Source organism: Sprattus sprattus (assembly GCF_963457725.1).
Source record: "Sprattus sprattus genome assembly, chromosome: 17".
Classification (NCBI taxonomy): domain Eukaryota; kingdom Metazoa; phylum Chordata; class Actinopteri; order Clupeiformes; family Clupeidae; genus Sprattus; species Sprattus sprattus.
Genome location: NC_137915.1, coordinates 27,209,311 through 27,228,453, shown reverse-complemented (window position 1 = coordinate 27,228,453; position 19,143 = coordinate 27,209,311).

Below are 19,143 nucleotides of genomic sequence, written 5' to 3'. Positions count from 1 at the left end.
ACAAGAACTCAAGTGTTTTCAGTTTCATTTGCCATCCTTTCATTGTCTTTTAACATATTATACAAATGACAATACCTACTTCCATTAATCTATATATATATTTCTCTGTTAAAACATTCAAACAGGTTTTAGGAAAGTGTGACGGTTGTGGAGATTCCGAAGCTTTCCCTCTTTGCTCTTCCACTTCAGTCCCAGCAGTGGTCACTACTTAAGCAGATTGGACATGCCTGTAAATAGAAACATATATTATTATTGTAAGTTTTTAAACACATTATTGTTTATATTGGTCTTTTAAAGGCTGTAAACATTCTGGAATTGGGGCTTTGGGGGCTTTGCTGGTTGCACCAAGTAAAATGAAAATGTTCTCTTTTACATGCTGCAAAAACTTTACCATACAAACATAGTTTAGAAAAAGTGTTGACCTAATCCTCAAAGCAGTGATGGGCAACAGACGTCAGGGCCCTATACAACCCAGTCTGCACCGGCCCACGAGCTCTTTCAAGAATACAATTTCAGACTGTTGTAAATGTTATTTTACTCTAAATTCAGATCACAATAAACACAATCAACACTTACTTATGTACAAGTATCTAAAGCAAAAAAACTGAAGTTCAAGATAGCTGGTTTTGTAAGGGGGTATAAAGTTGCCTATTTTACTTTGTCTTACTCCTCCTATGTGGGTGGAGGGAGGGGGAGAGTTGGGGGAGTGGGATCTGTGAAACACGTTATGTGAAATGAACACATAAAGTAGACCCTTTTTGTGTCCACAGTTAATTCTGGCCCTTTCCGGTGGATCAATCATACTCTGCTCATGGCCTCTTCAGGAAACATCCATATGACCGCAGGTTCTGCTCCATAAGGACCAGGAACACAGACATCTTTTTCTTCTCAGGTCATCCCTCTCTTCAACAACCCATCCATCCTTCCCCTCTATCCCCTGACAGCCCACAACGTATTGTCAGTAATGCATGCTGACTTGGTGTCCAGTAAGAATTTATTTTACTGGCCAAATCCCAAACTTACAGGCCACATTCCCTACCATAATGTAAGCTGCATTTGCAACTTGCAACACAATCATGTTTAACCCTAAATTATTTCGTTTTATTCTAATTTGGAACCATCAAAAACTGCCAAACTGTCCTGCTTAGCAACCACAGATGTGAAACTAAAACGCTATAGAGGTTAAGATTTAAAACTAAAGCCAGAAACTACAGTCTAGCTGAGGGAAAACAATCACAGTTAGCCTATAGCTTTTAAAGCACACACTTTTCCAGCATTCTGAGACATAAAGACTACAGATATGCATCGCTTGCTATTGCTTGCTTGGTCGTTTTGAAACCATATTTCTGGCATAACCCATTCTGCATGAATCACTAATTTATCAACAAGATTTATATTAAACAAGCCCAGATAACGTTTTTGCTGTTGATGGTTCCGATTTCCAATGTTTTAGATGTCCAACTATGTCCTCCTTGTAGTTTGATTTGTCAATGAATTTAAAACAAATAAAAGTTCTAGTTTTAATTCACACCACTACTGAGGAAGTGCTGAAGGCTTTGGGGGGCATGGCTCAGACTGAAGCTTCACAGAGAATGAAACATGGTTGGACAAAACAGTCTTCTCCGCTCACTGTCTATATTCCCTGTTTAATGAGAGTAGGGAGCAATCAGATTTTGTGACTCACATTAATCAATAAAATCTACAAGATCATATACTTCTGTCAGGCCATCCTTAAAATTATGTTGGTTTGCCAACTGACTCGAATAGGCTAACTTCAACATACTTGTTGCCCAGCTTTTTAGTCCACCTTCAGATTTCATTGTTCTGTTAAAATGCATGGGTTTAAAAAAATTATCAACTAGGCCATAGGTTATCCCAAAAAAGCAAACAAACTTCTAAATAAAAAGAGCATTTTGTCATTTAAGATAAGTTAGGGTGACCAGATATCCTCTTTTACCCTGATATGTCCTCTTTTCGAGACCTAAAAAATGCATCAGGCAGGGATTCTAAAATTGTCTGGGATTTTGCCTGATGTAAGATAAAATCTAAATGTATCAATATAGCATGCATAAAACAGTGAGAGGTTCACATGGAAAAATGTAAGACCAAGAATACAGCAGGCCATAACTCTGAATGTCAGTATGAGAAAGGGTGGCATCCATAGACAGACAGGAAGAAACACTTGACATTTCAATGTGCAGACCAGCAGTTAAAAATGCAGAAGTACTTATAAGGAAAAGTGCCAAAACACCTTGTGATCTACTGTGTACAGAGGGGACCAGACGGTATGTCACCAGCCCATGATCATGGGGGTGGCTTGTGGGCCCAGAGTGACATCACTGGGCTGGGGCTTTAAATGTTTGAACATTGTCTGTATCTAATCAGAATCCGGGTTCTCCAGCCGTTGGTGATGTGCTGATGTAACATTATTGACTGCACTGCACTGACGGCTGAATTGTATCATCATTTACCAAGTAAACTTATCTTGCTACAAAAAAGCTTCGTCCGGTGACTCCTCTCTTAAACCAGCACGCAGGTATAAAAAATACCTAACACTGATAAGTAGCCTATCCTCCAAAGACGATAGTTTTGAGCATTTGGTACGATACCTCGCCATTTCCAATCTGGCAACAACAACACATGACATTTGCATGTGGAAAAGATGTCGTATGTATGGGTGTGGTTGCAGCGGGGTCATCGTCTTCTTTTCCACAAACTCAAATATGGTCACCCTTGATAAATCCACTGCAAATAGAGTGCAGATCTACTTAAGCAAAAAGAGACAATGCAGACAATAACTGTTAAAAGGTAGGGTAAGCGATTATGGGGAAGCCGATGACAGAAAGAATTCCAGCCCCTTGCTTCAGACTCCAAAGCTACATAGGTAGCTAGCTACATGGCAGCACAGTTCAGGAAAATAAATTCCCCCAAAAACAAAATAACATAATTACCTGTCCAACAGAAATACAGCAACCATGGCGTCACATTTCAGTGTCTTCAACTGCATCAGTTGTCGCCATCATTACCTCCTGATCTCCTGGGTTGGGTTGAAGAGCTAAGTTTTAGCTCGTTATGCTAACTGCCATATCACCAACTACAAACCAACAACTGCCTGGTTTCCCTGTGGCGGGTGGTTTTACTGAACTGCAAAGACACTGCTTGGCAGAATGTGCGCAGGTAGTTCGGTAGACAGGCAGATAGGCCATCCAATTATTTCATCTAGGATGAATTAAATGAATGGAGACGTTTTTTACAGCCCAGGTCTTTTTTTCTTTTTGTTGTCAGAGCAAAAAGTTTTTTTTCCCCTTCTGCATGTTTTTGTGCAGCAAGTTCAAAAGTGGAATGCCACTCCCTCTGTCTTCAGTCAGTCTCTTGCTTTGTCAAGCCCCTTTAGCAATTTTTTTATAACTTTGTATAACATGTATACAACTTTAATTTACAGTCTATAGATAAACAATCATATGTCAAGCTTTGGCTACACTTCCAAACCAATCCATACTCCCATGCAACCGTAGGATAAAACCAATCCTAACTCCCAGCAACCTTAGGATAAACCATTTTAGCGTAATGCAAACTATATTACTTCAGATATCTGAGTTACTTTTAAATGTTAAGGACTATAAGGTCATTGGACCTCATTCCTGAACAGAGTTAATTACTTCACTTTCAAAGTTCACAGGGAAATTCTGGCATTCCTGAATGGTTTCTGGGAAAGGTTCACTATGCAAGTTTATACATGCAATTTGTTGTTTACATTTGTTTTATTAAGTGTCTGATCATTCCCCATCATATACGCTTGCAAACGTATTTCCTTACTAAAAATGGGTCGTACAGGGGTTCTTCTCTTTAACACATTTGGTTCAAAACCTGCAAGGCATACTGCCTTGTCAGAATGGAATTCGTTTTTGCATAATCCTGCTCACAGACAAACAAACCAAAATCATAACCTAGCCTGAGGCTGCGACCAAAACAGTCGCAGTCAACGTTTTTCTAATGTCAACACATTGGTATAGGCTACCACATAACTATCATTCATCTGAAATATCACGGTATGTCGCAACAAACCTTTGATCTCAACAGAATATTCAGTATGGAATGGGAAAAGATCAGAGCAGTATCTTTAATTGCATTTGGCACATATGCCCTGATTGCTGTGTGCAGGTGAAGTTTCCTGTGAAAATGGGATAGTATTCTCTCCATGAATTTGCGGCCATCTGAACGTCCTTATACGTGTTTAATGAGGGGTTGTAAAGGTACTCATATCTATTCGGGCCTCTTGTGTTATGTTTGTTCATAATTAACAAGAATAAGCTTGTGAGACAGTCTGCAGGATATTCATAAAAAAATGTGCCATTAGTAAAGAACAGTTGAGACCATAGACATGTCTCTCGTTGAGACAAAACTTTTCTGTTAGCCATTTCTGATATGCATTTGCTATTTAGATACTAATAGGAGCCGTCAGAATAATTCGCTTTTCTGTTGGCCATTTCTGATATGCAGCACATGAAGGCAAAGAAAATGGTGCATGGTCTTGATCATTTAGATTTCGTTTCAGTATTTCAAAGTGAATGAGATGTGGGAGCACAAGAACAGTGAGCGTCTAGCAGCGATTATCATATATGATGCATGTATATCTATGGGCCGGATCTCAAGCATGCGCAAAGACGTAAACTCCAGTTGATACTCCGATTCACCATTACATGCGCGCGTAGTCCGATTAACATCCAACTCCGATCGAATTATCTTGGGTTATTACTCGGAGTTTAGTCAGAGCTCAAAAATTTGAATATTGGTGGTTACACGAAATGGATACTTTGATTTCAATCCGAGTAAGCCAGAAATTCGAATCTATGTAACCGCAGTGACTGTCTCCCTAATCCCACTACAGTTCTCCTCCCCAATCCTCCTGTTCAGTGTCTCTCTCTTCACTGTCTCCCTGATTCCACTACAGTTCTCCTCCCCAGTCCTCCTGTTCAGTGTCTCTCTCTTCACTGCCTCCCTGATCCCACTACAGTTCTCCTCCCCAATCCTACTATTCAGTGTCTCTCTCTTCACTGCCTGCCTGATCCCACTACAGTTCTCCCCAATCCTCCTATTGAGTGTCTCTCTCCTCACTGTCTCCCTGATTCCACTACAGTTCTCCTCCCCAGTCCTCCTGTTCAGTGTCTCTCTCTTCACTGTCTCCCTAATCCCACTACAGTTCTCCTCCCCAGTCCTCCTGTTCAGTGTCTCTCTCTTCACTGTCTCCCTGATCCCACTACAGTTCTCCTCCCCAGTCCTCCTGTTCAGTGTCTCTCTCTTCACTGTCTCCCTGATCCCACTACAGTTCTTCCTGTCTCATTCCCTTCATCTAGTCTCCTATCCCTTCTTACACTCGATATTTCCATCTCCTCCCTTATGAGTGATATCCAAATCCAATAGCTGAACGTTTTTGCATGGCAGTTTTACGGGATTTTAACCACTTGTACATGTTTGCACAGATACTAAGTGAGCCACAGACTAGGCTAGTTACCGGAAATGACAGGCAATGTCTAAAAAGCTGGAGCTGGATAACCCCACACAAACTATGTTATAATTACACTACAGAACATTGACATTTTTTGATTTTTAAATGAAGAAAAACTAAAAATTTAAAATAATTTTCTTTAATTTCCACCATTGCAATTGATTGTTTTGTGCACTCTCTAGAAGCAGTCCACGCACCCACCACACTTTTGGGAAACCCGGAATTATAAGATAGATTTGCACATTCTATATTGCTCAACAGGCAACTTTCATGTGATTGAAGAAGGTTTAAAAAGGTTTTTAATAGCAAAAATCATGAATTCACATGACTGTTGTACCAGATATGAGAGCAGTCATTCGTTCACTAATGAATACAAGCAAAATAAGCCAAAAATGATAACTACTCCAGGTTAGGCCCCATCCACTCTTGGTTTCCATGATACAGATATCACAGACACCTGTCTTAACAGTCTAACATTCCATTAATTTAACCTGTCATCTTGTGTTGTAATTGGAATGCTGGGGCCAGAAGAAGGGAGCCCTAGACCAAGGATGTAACAATCTGAGCTGAAAAATAATAGATTTAAAAAAGACTTACTCTGTGTAGTGTCTATATCCATGCTCTTACTGGACCCAAAGGAGCAGTTTCGTTTTGGTCTGGCACCCAAGTCTTTGCTAGAAGGTTGGTTTTGGTTGTCATCTGTGTTATTGGTTTGAGGTTGGTTATTGCTTAAAGTCTGCTGTAATTTTTCCACTGTGTCTGGTATGTAGTGTCCACCTTCCTCAGCCACCATCTTCTCAATTTTCTTGATAAGAGCGGGAAGTTGAGGGTGTTCTCCAAAAATATAGTTATTGATGACATGGTACCTCTTGTTGCATTTGTCCACCACCCACTGGAGGTCCTTGCCCTCTCTTCTGATGTATCTCTCGATTGGTTTGTCCCGCAAGACCTCAGCCCATGTGAACACCACCAGTGTGTGCCTCCACACATTCTCCCCCAGCAGTGCCAGGTTCTCTTCGATGCAGGCACGGTCCACATCTGTGAACATTCCCACAGGAATGACCAGCAAGAAAGCGTGAGGTCCCGGTGGGCACATGGAGATTCCGCTCACCATTTCCTGCTGATAGACCACAGGGGTCTGAGAGGAAAACCAGCCTGGCGTGTCGACCACCATCACCTGACGACCACACACAGTCGCTTCACGTTTTACACAGAACTCAGCGGCACGTTCCAAGCGGAACTCCTCACGACCAAGGATTGTGTTACCGGTTAAACTTTTGCCTGGCCATCTCCAACCCAGCAGCACCAAGCGAAGGTCGTACAAATGCTTCTCATCACCAACAGCTTGTGCTGTTTGCCCGTCTTCCTCCCCTGAATCTGGAACACCATGATCTGAAAAAAACAATATGCACTTCTGTTAAAGTTTGTTAGTGGGATATTCACATTTCTGTTTCTGACGATAGCCAATCACCACGTTGCTTCAGGAGCACAGAAGGGAGGGGTGTAATTTGATTGGCTGTTGAGCTCAAATATCAACAACCTTCCACCAGAATCACAGACTGCATCTTAAAAATCATTCAACAAAAACTGACATATTGAGTAGCATATCTTTTACAACAAGTGTATGCGTTGGAAAGCATTGGCGTTCTGAAACTTCAACATATGTTTTGTGTCTTAAATGACATTTTAAATTGATGCAGATAAAAAGATCAGGAACCTTTAATCGTTGAACACCAAAAGCACAGATCAAAAAAGCCGATCACGTGACGTAAATTAATTCTGCGACTTTTTCCACCTGCATGCACGGCAAACAGGGACTCAGCAGGGGACTCAGCAGCAGAGCAGAGCTTGGCAGTGGCAGCATGAGTTCTCCCGTCTGGAAGTTTTAGTTAGTTAATTTATTTTCTACAAATGGTGCATATACAATACGGGGATATTTAGCTGATTGAATCCCAAAAGGATCTGTATGAAGGTTATGAAATAGGGTCCAATCGCCACAGATTCCGGAACATATAATGCCAAAGTTCCAATGAAGAAGTAAGAACGGTATTTATTTTCTACACACACACACACTCGCAAGACATGAATTGGTTCTTTTGAATATGAATGACTGATGGCCGTGGCTTCTACATAAATGATAAATAACAAGACATACAGATATGAACAATTATATACAACAAATATTTACAAACATGAAGAATATTACGGCCAGTGTTGTGTCTGAACGCGTTCATTGAACGAATCTGTATCTGACTTCCAGGCGAAAAACATACCGTTAACCATCCAGTATCCAGGGTTTCTGTCTATGCCTGGCAAGTGTGAGAGCGCCAAAGTTACGTAGAGGCTAAGAGCGGTATTGCAGACTATAGAGATTTCAAACTGGCAACGGCAGCCACCAGTAGCCCCTTATACATGTGTTAATGTAAAGCGTTTACATCGCGTCTGCACCGATAGAAACTCGCGAACGTGTTACAATTGCCTCATGTATAAGGGGTCTAGATGTGAACTGTTCGTTTTTCCGCCGATCGTCTGAGCCTTTCGAGAGAGGTGGTTTACCACGATCGTTCGGCTCAGAAAAGGGTGTGTCAAATCAGGCCGATGTGTCATGGGGGAGGCGGTGCGTGACTGGGGGGAGACGGTGACAGGAGGCTAGAAAGTTAGAGGCTAGAAAGTTCTTGCCTGTTCTTGAAAGGAGACTGATCCAATAGGCTAGTAGGCCTACAATTTTTTATCAGTAATAAAACGCAATTTGGTACACCATTTTAATATGGTAATATAGCCTACTGTTTTTTGCAAAATGAAAGAAAGCATATTAAGGAAACGCCGACTGGAGCCTATTAATTCCGAAATTTCACCACATTGTAGGCTATATACTGTAACAACCCCAACACTTGTCTGCTTCCCTTGCAAATCAAAGTTTTCCGACTATTTTTCTTACATTCTTTCTTACCTGTTGATGTTACTGAGCTAGAAGTTTAACTTGTTCTGAACATCTCGCGCTGCCAATGCCCAATGTCAATTCTGAGTCAAATCACTCCATCATCTCTTTGAAATTCCTTATTCCACGAGTGGTAGGCCACAATGACTGGCTGTTTTAAAATATAACTAATAGCCTAACGAAACAAAATAACCCAGGCAGTTTCATCTTCGAGACGTTAAGGCTTCTTCCAATACTGACAGCTGACTCATAGCTTGCAGGTTTGCGGCGCTTTAAGGAGACGCAACATTTGAGGGATCGTCACTTAATTTAAACCTTTTTTGCTTCCGTTAGTGTGTGTGTGTGTGTGTGTGTGTGTGTGTGTGTGTGTGTGTGTGTGTGTGTGTGTGTGTGTGTGTGTGTGTGTGTGTGTGTGTGTGTGATAGAGACAGAGAGGACTCAGTAAAACATCGGAAAACACCGTGTCTCGTAAGCCTTAAGCTATCAATCACCCCCACAATGAAATATGCCATTACAGTCGCAACAAACTTCTTGGCATTGTGTTGCGCCCAAAACGCAAGCTATAAACGTAGCCATCCTAATGTAACCAAAATATACCTCTGCTGATATGCCTAACCTTCGTTCTATTTAGAATTTGTCTTAGCACTATGCAGGAATAAAATAGCATCTACAGTGTCAGGATTCAGGCGAGAGCGCCTGGCTTCTATAACGCGCCCTGACGCACTGAATGAGCGCTCACTGCAGCACTTGTTGCTGGAACGCATATAATTCGTTTTGCAAGGTGCTGTAGTCGTGGGAACGACTGGCCTGGTTTCTCCCAAAAGGAAAGTAGATTTTCCTCTGCTGATCCCGCGACTATACCGGAGTAAAATGCTCCGCTGCCGAAGTAGATTACATGTTTTTAACTCCGGGGTTAATTCACTTTCCTTTACGTCTGCTGCTGGCTAGTAATAGACAGCCGGAAAGGTTAATAAACGGAACGAAATAGCTACACATTACACACGCTATGTTTTAATAAAAGCCACGTTACTCACATACTGGTTAACACTGTTTGTTACAGCACATAAATGTTTGTCGCTACATCCAAACTGCGTCACCGTTGTCCCTCCCTGTGCTCCAGCCGCACCATTTTACTTGCAATATGAATCATTTAATTTAAATATGCTTATTGGCATTTGTTGCACCTTAATCATTTTCTACAAACATGATATGCTATGTATGGTGTAGTAGACTGAGACTCTATTCACTACTGCACAAAAACTAGACACGTTTGCAAAACTAGACGTTTGCAATGAAGTAGGTTAAACAACTTTCGCCAATATCTCCGTAAGGGAGATGGGTTATGTGCTCAAATTTCCTGGGATCAAAGAAGACGTTAGTATTCATGTGCAAACTAAAAATCACGTCTCAGGATTGCTGCTTATGCAAGTTATTTCGGGTCTCAACTGTAACTAATACCACTGTCATATAATTATGAGTTCAGTAAAAGACGGAGCAAACACAGTTTCTACCGTTGTTGAAACACATCCACGCGTAGACTCGTTTTCTTTCCATCTGAGAGTCGTTATTCAAAGAAAATATTAAGAACTATATGCTGATAGAAAGAAGGGAACTTTAAGCCACTACACTGCCTGTGCACGATGCGGAGCACATCTCTGTGGTCTTTGCGCATGCCCGAGGCAATGTAAACGGTTCACATTTTGCACATGTAAACACGTAACGACAAGAGCCGCTTCCCTTGAAAATGTTCACACCTACACGCGAATACGATACGATAAACTGATCTGATCACAGTGGCACATGTATAAGGGGCTACTGTTCCAGCGTTAAACTAATAAAATAATTACTGTCTGTGGTTCAATATGTGCTGTGGAAATTGTTTAGAAAAATTATAGCTGGCAACATATTGAAAAAAATAACTGAACTAGTTCATTGTTTGGAGCTGTGAACTAAGTTCAACATTTTGAATTATGAACTGAACTAGTTCATTTTAAAATTTGTGCGCTATGAACTGAACTAGTTCATTTTAAAATTTGTGAACTATGAACTGAACTAGTTCATGTAGAAAGTGAACTTTCCCAACACTGATTACAGCTATAACATGAAAGTGAATCTGTCCCTTTACCCCATGCTGCTTTAGGGTGAACATTCCATTTACCCGTTATCAATGGTAGCCATTTGAAATAGCTAAATGACTAAATGATGTAAACAATAATAATAATGAAACCGTGAATGATTAAAATCCTACATGAACTAATATCTAGTGTCAATATCTCTAACTGTTAACATGAAACAGACTAACTGCTGGTTGTTAGCGGCAGCCTTTTAAACAGTGCAAACTAGATTATAGATAAAAGATTACCATTCCCCTGCAATTCTGTGATCGGCAGTGATCGGCAATTGGCCGATCATGATTTTGGTGATCGGTAATCAGCCCAAAAATGATGATCGGAGCATCTCTACTTACAATACAAATGATACCCTAAGAAAAGGCAGGAAAATAGCTCCATCATCTTTGAAATCAGCCTCATAAAATGTATGAACTTCCCTACCCATTGTTACTCTAAGTTAAGTTTTTCTATTCACATAATTTCTTTCATAAAAATGTGCTAACTGAAAACATTTCCACCTACCTAACTTACCCAGGTATCACAGCGAGAGAAGACAGGTTCAATTTATAACTGTTAAAATGTTTTTAACAAATGATTGTTTCAAAAGTTCCCATAACAGAAACTGGTATTATTGATGTTTGATTTTAAAACTATATTTTGCCTGGTCACTGAACAGATATGGTGTAACACATTTCCAGAAAGCTTCAAGGCCTATCAGGTTCTGGAATTTAAAGTTGGCACAAGGACTGCAACCATGTTCAAAGCTGATCAGATTATTCACATCATTTCTATGCACCAGTCATACCTGGGATCTGTTGGAGACCAGAAGTATTGCGTTATTACTGGCTGTGTCTGTGCATTATTGAACTGTATTGAGTTACTGGCTGTGTGCATTATTGTACTGCTTTGTGTTATAACTGTCTGTGTGCAATGCATTATTGTACTGTATTGTGTTATTACTGGCTGTGTGCATTATTGTACTGTATTGTTACTGGCTGTGTGCATTATTGTTGTGTTACTGGCTGTGTGCTGATATTGAGCTTATCCTGCATATTGGAGTTTCAGGAAAATGTTCATAATGTTTTGTCTGTCATCAAGGACATTTTATGACATCTGCTGTTCATTCAAGGTATAACTGGTGCATAAAATGATGACCCGATATACCTAAACATTTAACATAGTATTAAAATGGTTGCAGTCCTAGTACCAACCAAATTCCAAAATGTGATCTAAAAATACTTCAAGATACTTCACTATCCCTTCAAGACGCAGAATAAAACGAATCTACTTCTCAACTCAACTCCTAGAATGCTTTCCTGTTCAGAAGTAACAACTCACTAAAGAACCTGCAACTAATAGGCTACAGAACACTTGAAACTTACTAGAACTAGCCTTACACTTACTAAAACTAACACATACTGCACTTGCCTCTCTGCACTGGCTCCCTATTTAAAGTAGAACTGATTTCCAAGTACTCCCCAAATTACCTAAAAGAATTAGTTGACCTCTACTGCCCACCTAAAGTGTTTCAATTCCAGAGCATCAAAAAGCACAATAAGAGGCAGAGCCTTCTGCTTTCGAGCCACCCTCCTCTGGAATAATCTTCCTGTCTCCATCTGAGAAGCAAACATCCTTTACATCTTTAAGTCTACACTAAAAAAACATCGGAAATCTGAAGTGCTTTCTGAAGCATATTTTCTGGCATAGAGAAAACATAACTGGGTTATCCTTTTTCAGCGTTTTTGGATGGGTAGACATGCCAGATACCTAAATCAATGTGTAGAAGCACTAAAAAAGTGATTTTTGAGCTTAATCAGAGTTTTGTTTCTATTTTGTACAGTACAGATGGTGGATTTTTTAAGATTGCTGAAGGCAGATTGCTGATTTAGTTAAATGATTAACAGTACAATTTGACTATACAAACACACACAAACCCATTTTTATTTATTTTTTTACTGTGGAATCAGTGATTGGTAATCAGATGAGATGTCATGAGTTGAGTTGTTCTCTAGGTCGAGAGGCCGAAGGGGAGCAAAAATGAAACTATTTCAATGCCAATGTACTGCAGGTGGCAAGGAAGAAATATGGAGGGAAAGTGAGAACCTACGCCCCTAGTGGTTGCATTCGTAATGGGAAGTTGTTACTCTCAACTATTTACAAGACAATTCGAAACATTTCAAATTGTGCCTAAAAAAAAACTATGATAACCAGAATCAATGAAGTCTATCTCAAAAGAAAGTTGTCTCCATTCCACTAACTTTTGGATGTGGACCGGATATAAATACACATATATATTTTTAAACGTCTCTATGGAGAACCCATTCATTTTGCCCCGCGCTAGGAACGCTACCACCAGGTCGCTTCGATTTGTGTAATTTATGGTAACAGGCCTACTCGAAATCTGCGGGGTCTTGTTTGAAACAAAATTCGTATCGAATTTATCTCGCAAATGTTAGCCACCTGACAGTCGTTCTATACACCTAATTAACTTAAAACGAAAGTAAACGTGGTCTACATGAAATGTTACCATTGTTTCCATCACATAGCAAAATGACCTTGTACTTTAAACTGAATTTTCTGGTCCATGTCTCTTGCCGATAATTCGGCAACACTGTAATCTCAAAATGGTTATACAAGCACGATGACCAAGTCGTCAAAGCCCTTGTACGTTAGCTATAGGTGCGTTTCTTCGTCTGTTGTCCTCTGGATAGGCCGAGGCAAACTTTATAAGCCAGCAAGCTACGTCAGTTTCTCATAGTTAATGAGGTGCTGACAAAGCTCTTCAAATGGGTTAAGAAAATTTTACAAATCGTCTCAGTGCAGCATCCTGATGATAACAGTAATTGATCTGACTAAAGGAGAACTACCACATCAAATTATGGTGCTGAACTTTTCTACTACGAGTGAGACGTGTCATTAACATTTAGGTAAGTTAGCATTGTAAACTACGTCTGCCTTAAAATATCGGCGGTACATACATTGTGATGGTTGACTGAGTCGATATGAGAAGTTTAGGATGAATTTACCTGTTGAGGCTGTTTTAATGGATTCCATCCTCTTGTAATTCAGATTAATCCAGATAGAGAAGGATTTCCTGCTTTGTGGGAAGGCGGGAGGTGGCACTGCGTCATAGACTGATTCATAGCGGTCCCTAAACTCCTTCGATTTAGTGACACAGTACGCCTACATTAAATCTAGGACTGCGGTCGGACAGGTTTTTTGTTGTTGTTTGTTAAGGGATGTTCCAAACTGAGTTTAATGACCCGGAAGTTTCTAGGTGGCAGCCATGATCGAAATGCTAAGGAAAGGTCCTTCAATCAAAGACGTTACAAGCGATCACTGACGGTGAAAAGGCTGACGGGGTGGATGAGCTGATATCCTGCCCTCTAGACCTATTATAAAAAAATCACCTGAACTTTCCGTTTATTTCCACCGTAACCATCGTACCATAGCAATAGGCTAGGTGCACGAAATACTCAGTGTGGGCTGTTTGTTTCCTGTTTAGCCAGGTGTATCTGAACCTGCCGCTATTCTGAATGTAATTAGTGTCTGCACGTCCTTCTTTATCGTAACGCTGATTCACTAGGTGCAACACCGAACCAGGTCCGTGTAGACGCTAATTACATTCAGAATAGCGGCAGGTTCAGATACACCTGGCTAAACAGGAAACAAACAGCCCACACTGAGTATTTCGTGCACCTAGCCTATAGCCACACTAGGAAAGTTAGTGCATGCGCAGTGAGCAAGTCACCGCCAAGAAGTCAGTATTTTTTTTAGCTTTATTTGAGCGGTTGGGTAAAGATTTCAACGCGGATTCACATGATTTACTTTAAATGTCTATTTGACTACTATCCTTTGTGGAGATACGGATCTCTCCCCATTCATTTAGACAGGAGCCTGCTATAAAGTTTAGCCTAGTATCATCCTCTATCAATTCAATTTAATTTATATTGCGCCATAACAATACAGAGCCCAGAGCCTGGACCCCCTTCAGAGGGTTAGCCTAGTTGTGTGGCATGTGCTTTTTACGGTTCTAAGCCATTAAGTCTGATTTCCATAATTAGAAATTGTTAGGATATAAAGTACATTAAATATGTATTGTTATTACAAAAGCATTGTTATTTTTAGTCTTACAATAAAGCATAATTACTCATGGATGCACTTTTTGCACATGAGTTAAGGCAATTGAATGTATGATCCTGTTATGAAAACTAAAATAAAGAAGATAAAAAAAAAAACATTTCTGGTACTATTGTACTTTTGTGTAGCCTATGATGCATTTGAGTTTAGTTGGTATACTTCCTTCATGAATAGCAATAACTTCAGAAGACAGTCAGTAGGCTACATCCATTACACACCTGCCCATATTCATTTATGTGGTTATGGTTTTGAAACATGTTCAAATAGTGAAATTGGCATTAATGAGATGGTGTACTGGGTATTAATGAGATAGTGTACTGGGCATTAATGAGATGGTGTACTGGGTATTAATGAGATGGTGTACTGGGCATTAATGAGATGGTGAACTGGGCATTTTTCACATCAGTGGTAGAATCAATACAATTCTGTTCTTATTCGCCTGTACTCTTTGTATGCTTCCTCTTGCGCGCTCACATCAGGGGCATTGGGTGCAGCTCCAGCAAAGAAAACTTCAATCCAACAGAAGACTGTCAGTCATGCAGCAGTTCCAGCTCTACAGATTGGTGAGTGGGCTTTCAACAAAGTCAGGTTTCTTAGGTCTCCCCTTGAACATGTTTTGTGACCTCTGCCTTTTTGCACATATTGTGCATATCAGGAATAACAGGTGCGAGGCACACGAGGCAAGGCTAGTCACAGTGTTGTGGCTAAATTGTAGGTTTTGTGATGTGAAGTAAAAACTCTTCTTTTCAGATCTGAATAAAGCTCTTTTTTCTTTGTTTGCTTCATTGCACATAAAACGTCTTTATTTTTATATCAACGTCTGTTTATTCAAGTATAATCAGCTATCTGAAACACCTAATGTTGACCTGAGTGTGTGGCTTGAACCAATCTGTTGGCTTACTGGTGCAAGCCACAGGGAGGGCACTACATGAAGGGGAATGCATAAGATATGGAGCTTCAGTGACCAGTAGCCTCCATGAGGGGGAATGCATAACATATAGATAGATAGATAGATAGATAGATAGATGGATACTTTATTGATCCCAAGGGAAATTAAGGTCATCCAGTAGCTTACACTTACAAACAAACATGAATAACAATAAATACAAAAACAATACACATAGGGAGAACATGTACACATGGGGGTGGGGTGTTTACATATAACAATGTGCTTTACATGTGACAGGGCTGTAAGAAGTGGAAAGTAGTGCAGAAGTGTTCCTGTGCATGTGAGGATAGTGCAAAGAGTCCTGTGCTTGTGTGTGTGGGGAAAGTGTAAAATGATATAAATACTTAAATAAAGGAAAGGCAGTCCAAGGGGCTAGTGTAGCCAGTAAAAAAGTAGAAAAATGTAGAAAAGGATGGAAAAAGGATGGGCAGTGGGATGGAATAAAGTGTGATGAGAAGAGGAGGGCAGACTGAGGTAGACTCATGCAGAGAAGTCCATCTCCCTCCCCCTCCGTGTGGCGTTGTAGAGCTGAATGGCCCTGGGGACAAAGGACTTCCTCAGCCTGTCTGATGAGCATGACCGGAGTCTGCCACTGAAGATGCTCCTCTGTCCATTAAAAGTATATAGAAGGTTGCAAGCTAGGTTTATGTTAATGAATTTGAACACCTGGGGAAACCTGAATGCAATCTCTTTGTGCATTTTATAGCGGCTAATAAAAGGGATATTTTGTGGTAAACGCGATGGTGAGCTAATAATAATAATAATAATTCATTTTATTTTTAACGCACTTCTCATTCCAAAGAATCTTAGAGTGCCTACATATTAGAAATTAACTATAATAATACAGTTTAAAAAAAAAAAATTGTTAACATAAGCATAACAGAAAAGATTTAACACAAGGCCAGAAATGCCTTCCTGAATAAAAAAGTTTTAATTCCAGCTTTAAAGGAGTCCAGCGTCTGCGTTGCCCTTAGGTGGTCAGGGAGGCTGTTCCATAAGTGTGGCGCTGCCGAGCAAAAGGCCCGGTCGCCCATGGTGCGGAGCTTGGTTTTGGGGACGCGGAGGAGCAAGCTGTTTGAAGACCTGAGGGTGCAGGTGGAGGTTTGGGGAGTAATTAATTCTTGCAGGTAGGGAGGTGCATGTCCATTTATGCATATGGGTGATTATAAGGACTTTGTAGTCAATCCGGAAAGAGACAGGGAGCCAGTGTAGTGAGTGTAATATTGGTGTTATGTGCTCATATTTCCGGACCTTCATCAGAATCCTGGCAGCGCTGTTTTGGATGTATTGCAGCTTCTGGATGTTCTTGCCAGTGATCCCATAGAAAAGTGAATTACAATAGTCCAGTCTTGAGGAGATAAAGGCGTGGACAAGCTTCTCTGCATCTGATAGGGTTAAAGTGGGGCGGAGTTTGGAGATGTTTCTTAGATGATAAAAAGAGGTTTTGCACAGGTGTTTTATGTGATCATTAAAGTTCAGGTAAGAGTCAAACCTAACTCCGAGATTAGTGACTGTGGAGGAGAGGGTGATGACCTGGCTGTCGAAGGTGAGATGAGTCAAGGAGGATGACTGAACCTGGTGTGGAGTGCCAACAAGAAGTGCTTCAGTTTTGCTACTATTAAGCTGGAGAAAGTTGTTGCTCATCCAGTGGGGCTTGGGGCAGTTTTGATATAAAGCTGTGTGCCATCAGCATAACAGTGGAAAGACATCCCATGTCTGCTGATGACGCGTCCGAGGGGGAGCATGTACATAATGAAGAGGATGGGGCCGAGGACCGACCCCTGCGGAACACCACAGGAGACAGGGAGCTGTCTGGACTCGCAACTTCCCAGTGAGACATATTCAGTTCTGCCAGAAAGGTAGGACTGAAATCACTTGAGTGCAGAGTCTGATAGTCCAATGGTGGTGTGGAGGCGCTCTAGCAGGATAGTGTGGTCCACTGTGTCGAATGCAGCAGTCAGGTCCAGGAGGATGAGGAGTGAGGGTGATCCTGCATCGGCTGTCATCAGCAGGTCATTTGTCACCCTGAGCAAAGCTGTTTCAGTGCTGTGGGCTGAACGAAATCCTGATTCGAATTTTTCAAACAAGTTGTTGTGTTTGAGGTGGTCCTGAAGTTGAGAAGCAACTACCTTCTCTAACACCTTGGACAGCATGGCAAGGTTTAAGATAGGCCTGTAGTTGACTAGAACCTCCGGGTCCAGGGTGGGCTTCTTGAAAAGGGGACGGATGACAGCAACCTTGAGAGCATTTTGTATGATTATATGGAAAGAAAAACAAAACAGGGAAGGAGGGTGAGGAACTGGAAAAAAGGACAGGAAATAATAAAGCAAGCATACTTGTCATACACTGGGAAATCCAGTATAGGTTCTGGGGTCACTCGGGGGAAACCCTACTGAAAGTGGGGGGAGATGGGAAGGGAAGGTAAAGTAAAAGAGAAGCGTAATCTAAACAATTTTGGGGAGATGGGTTGGGGGACGGGGGATTCCATTCTCAGGTATGGCCTTTAGAGCGGCCACCTTGGGAAAAGGGGGCATCTATGGAGGATGTACCATAGGCAGCGATGTACTCAGGGAATGTGAAGGGGACAGCAATGTAAGGTGGTACCTGTGAGGAGGTTTGCATTAACCCACAAACCAAACAAGCCTGCGCTCCTTTAGCTTTGGCCAATCGTGCGCAGCCTGCAAGAAGGTGTTATCTCTGTGGACCTCATAATGGCTGTCAATGTCACAATTTCCTTTTATACACAAATAACATATCAACAGGGCATACAACACATGGCATTTCATTTTGGAACAGTCGTTTCAAGAGTCTTCTCCTGGAACGGCTGATGAAGAGGATAACAGTTCGTGGTCTGGAAAGTTCAGAAGATGGCAACACAGTTCAGATGGTGCAGATAGCCAAGCTATCTCAGGATCTCTGTCGTGATGACGATCTCCAGGTTTCCAACCACGGGGTACATAGGATTTAAAGAACAAGAGCAGTATCAGTTGGGGGGAAGGCAATTGCAAGCCTTCAAACAATTTGTTAATCTAACACAGTTATGGCATGCTTTAATGCTTAGCAGCTAAACATTCATCTTGATTACAGTAAACACTATTATAGCAATAAGCAAGTGTGATTCTAATCTAAGAAGTTGTACCACCAAAAACCTATACCAACATCTCATCTGGACTGGTTCGAGAGGACAGAGGAGAAACCTGCACTTTAATTCCCTAATCTTCCTTTCGTCACTAAGCCCTCCGTAAAAATAAAAAATCCATCCAAGAAATGAAAGTCTTCCCGCACTCTTACCTCCCTCTTCTCACCTACTCTGTAACACAGACGTGAAATTTTGCCAGCCCAGTGAATGTCAATCTCAGTCAGTTGGTGCATCAACTAATTTACAATGGCTTGCATGGATCCATTTCGTCTTGTTAGCGACCCTAACAGCAGATGGAGTAACTAACAGTATCTGATACGGCCCTTCGTATTTGGCCTCTAGCGGAACTCTTTGTGGTTT